This window comes from Brassica oleracea, chromosome C2, assembly GCF_000695525.1.
Source record: "Brassica oleracea var. oleracea cultivar TO1000 chromosome C2, BOL, whole genome shotgun sequence".
Classification (NCBI taxonomy): domain Eukaryota; kingdom Viridiplantae; phylum Streptophyta; class Magnoliopsida; order Brassicales; family Brassicaceae; genus Brassica; species Brassica oleracea.
Genome location: NC_027749.1, coordinates 29,590,852 through 29,598,223, shown reverse-complemented (window position 1 = coordinate 29,598,223; position 7,372 = coordinate 29,590,852). Strand labels below are relative to the sequence as shown.

Genomic DNA, 7,372 nt, shown 5'->3' with positions numbered 1-7,372 from the left:
TGGAGGAGTGGGACCGTGGAGCAAAGATCTGTAAATTGTTGAAGCCATTCAGTGTTATCACAACCGACTTTTCAGGTTCAAAGTATCCCACTTCTAATGTCTACTTCACACAAGTATGGAGGATACAATTGTTACTGGAGAAATATTCCATTTGTGATGATTTTTTTTTTTTTTTTGTTCAAAAAGTGGTTATTTAAATGTTTCCAAGTTGTTCTTAGGCTTAAATGTATGTTTTGAGTTTTTGTAAGGCTTTGATACAGATAGCATGTTCAGTCAGTGTGCTAAGTGTGTAAGGCTTTGATACAGATGCAATCTTACTATAATCATTTAAATTGACTTTTTGAAAGCACCGAATTGATTTGTTGGTGTGATCATTCAACCTGCTTTGTTTGAAAGTTCTCTGTTCTTAGTTTGTTAAAGCGTGTGAATATCTAGATTGAGTCTTTATGGTTTGTGCTGTGACTACAATGAGCAGTGTCACCACTTTCAGTTCTTCTTTGCACTAGAAATTGGTTGCGCGGTTTTGCTGAATACAAAGGTAAAGCACTAAAGCTTAACAAATCATTTATGATTATTTTTTGTAACTAATTTATTTTATAATTTGTAGGTACCATTGAAGATCTTTTTGATGAAAATGAAGATGCTAGAAAAAAAGCAAGTAGTTCAGGAGTGGAGTCTTCAACATCAAAAGAATGAAGTGTTTGATGGAATCATGGAAGTATGGAACAAAGGTATGTTTGAATGTGTATTGGTCATGTTTAGAGTGCTCGGATATGTCTTTAGTTATGGAATATTAATGTCACATACAAACGTTGAAAAACATGTTGACAGGGAGTAACAGTTATGTTTTAATTATGGACATGGATTTTTTCAAGGCATTGTGCAAGATTGAAGAGACTATATTTATGTTTATGGACTTTATATTCTAGTTATGTTTTAGCTCTGTTTCTAAAATCATTGGATGATTGTTATTTCTAATTTTTGGTACTGTAAACTCATGAGAACGTGTTGTATTCACAAAGCAGTCTTGAGTCTTTCTGATGCATTTTCCTTACAGATTGGCTTATACTCATAAAACAACAAACGACATGTATTTTTTTTTTATGTTAAACGGGCCTTAAACGGGCCTGAAACGGGCTTTAAAAGGGTTTTAATGTAAACGGGCTTTTAGTGGACATATATTAAACGGGTTTTAATGTAAACGGGCTCTTAACGGACATATAGTAAACGGGCCGGACGTTAACGGGTCTGGACATAAACGGGCCGGACAAGCCCTAATTAACATCCCTAATTTCGGGGAAGGAATCACTATGGACGAGATGGATGAAGAGAATGGTAATGGATGATAAATCCTTCTGGTCAGTGAATGAAAATTCAAGTAAGGGATCCTGGATTGGAAGAAAATCCTTAAATATCGAGCACTTGCAAAGCTTCATCATAAGATGGATGTCAGTAATGGGTTACTGACGTCATTCTGGTATGATTCATGGTCACCTCTTTGGCTGTCTGTTGGATATTACTGAGGCAAGAGAATGAGCAGCTAGAGTGGGCGAAGGACATATGGTTTTCACATAGACCACCTAAATATACTTTTCTCACTTGGCTATCAATGAAGAATAGGCTATCTACTGGTGATCGCATTGAAAGTTGGCAAACATGACAGAGAGTGGATTGTGTTCTGTGTGGTCATCCTCGTGGTAATCCTCAGGAAACACGCAATCACTTGTTTTTTGAATGTGGATACTCTTCAAGTTTATGGCATTCACTAATGTATGTGTTCCTGCATCTGCATCTCAGGGAGTATAATAGTCTGCAACCTTTCTTGCTTGGCTATACCATCCAAGCGACTATATATCATCTTTGGCGGGAACGAAATAACAGGAGGCATGGGGAGAAAGCAATGCCGTGGGCACGATTAGCTCTTTTTGTTGACAAGACAATTCGGAACAGGCTAACTACTCTGTGTGAGCAAGGGCAGGTGAAGTATTAAGGCGGCCTCAGGTTGTGGTTTGCAACTCGTCGACAATTTTTTTTTAGATTTGATTTGATAGTTTGATAGAGAATATCATGTTGTAAAAAGATGTATTTTGGTTTTGAATTAATTTAACATTTAAAAAAAAAAGAAGTATATTGTTGTGACCATAAGAATAAAAATATATTCTTCTCCAACTATTTTTAAAAGGGTATGTATGTTCTAATGATATGCTATGTAGTACTAATGTACGTATGGTTGTAATGGTTTGGTTTCAGATATTACTTCTAAAGAGTGAAAAAAAAAGTTGAAAGTGTCCGAGAATTCAACCTAAACTCAAGCAAATTCACTTGTTTAAGGATATTCTCCTTTGGTTTTAGATCATTGTTCATTTTGTTGTCGTGCAACTGAGGGTCTAACTAGTTCACACGAATAACATTTTTTGGTTGCAGGTCGCTTCTGACATGCAAACGAACATGGCTAGTGTATCAACATTGTTGATGGAAATGGAGATAGAGAAAGTCGGAAGAGCTTCTTCCATTTATTATTGAGGGACATATAAAAATGAGTAAATGTGAAATCATTCTTTACATGATGTGTGTATTGTAGATGCCATTGATGTAATCAGAGCAGTCCAAAGAAACAAAACAACAAAAGCAAAACATTCATTGCCATATTGATTTGAAACCTGAGCTTAGAAAAAACTTTTACCCACGAGCAAAACGAGCCTGGATCCTCCTTTGTATTTTGGCCCGACAAGATGGACAATCATCCATGGCTTCCTTCTCATGAAGCTGATTGCATTTAGAGCAAAGAACCTGATGTGCACATGGCAAGAAAATCACACTCATCTCTTCAGACAAACACATCACACATTCCCTCTCCCGTTTGATCTTCGCACTATTTTCCCACGCATTTGCTGCTGCTGCCATCTGGTTTGTTTTTGTGAATGTAGTTGTGGCATGAGTCATTCCACTCTTGTTACCGTCATTGCTTCCATCCATGCCTTTCTTCAATGCAGCTATCTTCAAACCGTTTGACTTGAGTTTCAGCTTTGAGATTTCGCTCTCGAGTCTTTTGATGTTCTCAGTGTAGGACTTCACATCGTTCTCTGCTTTTGTTTTGATTCGCTCTTCCTCTGCTTTTCCAAGTTCTTCCTGCTTCTATCTCTCTTCCTGTAATGCAGCTTGAGCAACAAGTTTCTCTTTTGCTGCCTTCTCTTGTTTCCAAGTAGCCTGCAACTCAGTTTCATTAGTTATATCTTGATCTACGACTATGGACAATAACGGAATAGAATAGACTCTCCCTGTAAAACTAGGCCTTTGGCAAAAAAAAACCGAACCAAAGACTCAAATGTTCCTATATTTCTATATCCAAAATAATCAAATCAAACTGAAACCAAATGACCCAAATATATAAAAATATTAGTTATATATATAACATAACTAAATATATATTTATAATTTAAAAATCTATTAAAAGTATCAAAAAAAAACTAAATTATTATAAAGTATCCAAACTACCCGAAAGTATCCAAAAGTATTTGGATAATTTTATCCAAAGTAATCCGAGATATCCGAGGTTTTTATCCGAATCATCCTCTTATTATTCGATATTTTACCCAAAATACCCAATATTTTACTTGAGTTACGTGAAATAACCAACCGGAACTGGAACCAAATCAGAACCAAATTTTTAGGGTATTTTCCGGTTCTTAGTTTTACTATCCGAACCAAACCCGAACTGAAAATAGGCCAGGTAGTAAATGGATCATCTAGGCTCTAGCCCCTACCCGAAACCTAAAATACCTGAAATTCCCATGCCTAGATAAAACAATGAATATGTATGTATTGGGCAAAAGAATGAAATGGTTACCTGTAAAAAAGAATTGTAGAGGAAAGGACATGATCAGTAATCATACAATAAAATAGAGCTCCGAAGACTTTTTTTCTCTACAAAAGGAGCTAACCTCAATTTGGTTATGGCGATTCTTCGCCTTGACAACTTCTTGCTGCAGCTCTGCCACTTTGTCCCTTTGACTCTTGAGCTCTTCCTGCAACAAAACCTTTTGCCAATCCCACGACTGAGTACTCTTCAACGCTCTTTTCACTCTCTCCTTGGCTTTTATACAGCTCTCAGCACACTCGGCAGCTCTTATACTAGCAGCTTCCCTCTCTTTCTTTAACAGAGAATGTTCCAGTTCCAGCCTGCGAACTGCATTGTTTGCTTTTTCAACTTGCCTAGTCATGTTATTCAAGGCAAACTCCATTTGGGACCGCTTTTTCATATTGTTTTCTTCCAGTAACTGCTTCTATTTTCTCAACTCCTCTGCCTCTTCTTTCTCTTTCCTTAGTGCCTTAAGCTCTGGTTGGTCCTTGAGAAGTCTGCTAGTTGCCTGCTTTACTTTCTGATTAGCCCAGTCAGTCCAAACCTGCAGCTCATTCATGTAAGTCAAAGAACACGTTTTTTGTGTTGGCCGGTGATGGACGGTGAACTTGGACGGTGAAGGAAGTGGTTTTGTCAACAATTGTGTCCACCTACTCCTCAAGCCCTTCCTATAAATATACAAGCTTCTGGTTTCTGAAACGTATCCCAAAACAAGAAAACAGAGAGAAAGAACGAGAGAGGAGAGGAGAAGAAAAAAGAAGAAGGAAAAAAAAACTTTTTTTTTTCTCACAAAAAATCTTCTTTAAGAAATTACTAGTAATTTCTGAGTGTATTTGGGATCGGGGTGTGAGTTGTGAGCTTGTAAAAATTCCCTGGTTAATAATAAAAGATCTGTAGCAGGTCCGGAGACGTAGGCATCATTGGCCGAACTCCGTTAACAATTTGGTGTGTGTGCTTCTTTCCCGCTCCCATAAATTCTGGCTTTCCGCAAAATTTGACCGCGTATTTCCTAACAACTACAGCATCTTGCCCAAGACTGGTGATGTTTGGGCAATATACAGAAACTGGAGTAATGACCTTGAAGCCGTTGATCTGAAGTCCCAGACTTATGACCTTGTGGAAGTTCTTGATGATAAACTGGACTACAAGGTTCTGCTGTTGGCTCCTGATGGTGGCTTTAAATCAGCGGATTCTGCAGGTGTTCGTTCGGTGTATATGGCCGCTGCTGGGCATTGGACTGATGGTGCCGATGTGAGATTCACAATCCCAAAATGTGAAATGCTCAGATTCTCGCATCAAGTTACTACTTCGAGAGTAACAAAAGAGGTACATGGAACTTGGCAAGAAGTATATGAACCTGCTATTGAGGCATTGCTTGGTTTGAGCTGTGCGGTTGGTGTTGGTGAGAAGAGAAAGATGAATGAGCATGGTGAAAGTTGCAGTACTGGATATGATGGTCTGAAGTTTAATGACTTTGAGAAACTGAGGAAAGAAGTAAACTTTTCGGTCGGGCAGACTTGGGCTCTTTATGATAAAGTGGATGGAATGCCTAGATTGTATGCCCGGATCCGAAAAGTTTCAACTCCTACCTTTGGCCTTAGGATCACGTACTTAGAGCCAGATCCAGATGATGAGAAACAGATCCAATGGCTTGAAGAAGACTTGCCTGTTTCTGCTGGTCAGTTCAAGCTTGGGAAACATCAGAACACATAAGACCTTTCCCTATTCTCACATGTTGTACACTGCAAGGAAGGAATCAACACAGGCCATCTCATTGTTTCCCCGAGAAAAGGCGAGACTTGGGCTCTATTCAAAAACTGGGATATCAACTGGTCTTCACAGCCAGATTCTCACCGCAGTTACGAGTATGAATTTGTTGAGATTACGCTGACAAAGCTGGTGTTTCTGTTGCATTCTTGCATAAAGCAAAAGGGTACGCAAGTGTCTTCTTTCGGATGGGAACTGGTCATGCAGACATATTTCGCATTTTACCTCACAGATTGTATCAATTCTCCCACAGTGTTCCTTTCTTCAAACTGACTGGAATTGAAGGTGTGCCTAAAGATGCTTATGAGCTGGACAAAGCTGCATTACCTGAAACAATTGAAGATACAATAGTGCCTCACATCTATTAGCAAAGCTTACAACTTCAAACTCTGGGAGTAATAGAAAAGCTAAACCTCAAACCATCTACTTTGCTAGTAAGGGGAAGGTTTTTCAAATAGTCTAGATTTGGTCATTTTGCAGTGGTCATGAGTTTCCTCTGTACTACGGTAAGATACAAAAGATCACTTTCACTCGGGTGCTCCATCAGAAGGCAGTCTACAAACTACACGTACGTCGGTTAAAACCTGCTTGTTTCCCTCTGGATGTGATCCAGTATGAAGACAAGAAAATGCCTGTTGGTTGTGGAACTTACTACGCGAGAAATGCTCTAGAAATCATAACTACAGATGATGTTTCACATCAGGTAGTGCCTGAAACCTCCATTGATGGTAATGAATATACGATTCTGCCCAAGATTGGAGAAGTGTGGGTGATATACAGATTCTGGAGTGAATACATGGAGTTTAGGAAAGTTGGTGTGTGCAGCTATGACGTTGTTCAAGTTCTTGATGACACTTTAGGGTATAAGGTCTTATTACTAGAGCGTGAGCCCAGTTGTGATGATGATGAAGAAAGTTTACTCTTTAGGGAAGTTACGGAGTACAAACATAACGAGATTGATGGGTCGGAGCCGATATTTACAATCACGAATTCAGAGAGACTCAGGTTCTCGCATAAGGCTCCTGCTCGGCGTGTGACCAAAGAGATATACGGAGAGCTGAAAGACCTGATTGAAGTTGATTCAGGAGCATTGGCTTTTATCTTGACGCATGAATCTATGTGAAAAGGGTTTTTTTATTGTGTTATGGTGCATGTATGTATGAACTATGATACAAAACAGCAAGTATGGTGTTAACTATCTATAGCATTTGCTACCATAACGTAGATGTAGCCTTCTCTTCCTGCTGTTTTAGACTTCATTGATCTCTCTGCTGTTTTAGACTCTAATATAATCTTTGGCACTTTGGTAAACTATATAAATCTTAATAGATTTGTTTCCCGCTGTTGGATAAACTTTGATCGAAACGGTTCATGGACTTGATTAACAAGAGGAGATCTTCCAAGTTCTGCTCGAAGAAGCAAAAGATAGTTACCAAGAGGAGATTGTCATTTACTTGATATTGCTCCTATATGTCGATGACATGCTGATAGTAGGAGCAGACTTGCACGAGATCAATAGCTTGAAGACGAAACTCTCAGAAGAGTTTGCGATGAAAGATCTTGGAGAAGCAAGACAGATTCTAGGGATGAGAATCAGTAGGAGCAAGGAAGGTTTTAAGCTATCACAAGAGGAGTATGTGAAGAAAGTCTTCAAGAGGTTTAACATGGATGATGCGAAGCCAGTCAGTACTCCCCTGGCAAGTCACTTTCGGTTATCCAGAGAACAGTCTCCAAAGACGGAAGACG

General features: G+C 38.9%; 2 pseudogenes; one reads left to right on the top strand and one right to left on the bottom strand.

Annotated features, from left to right (window-relative positions):
- Positions 1-2,679: 2,679 nt before the first annotated feature.
- LOC106323961 overlaps positions 2,680-7,372 on the bottom strand; it is a 6,653-nt pseudogene continuing 1,960 nt past the window's right edge.
- LOC106323104 lies at positions 4,865-6,749 on the top strand (annotated as a pseudogene).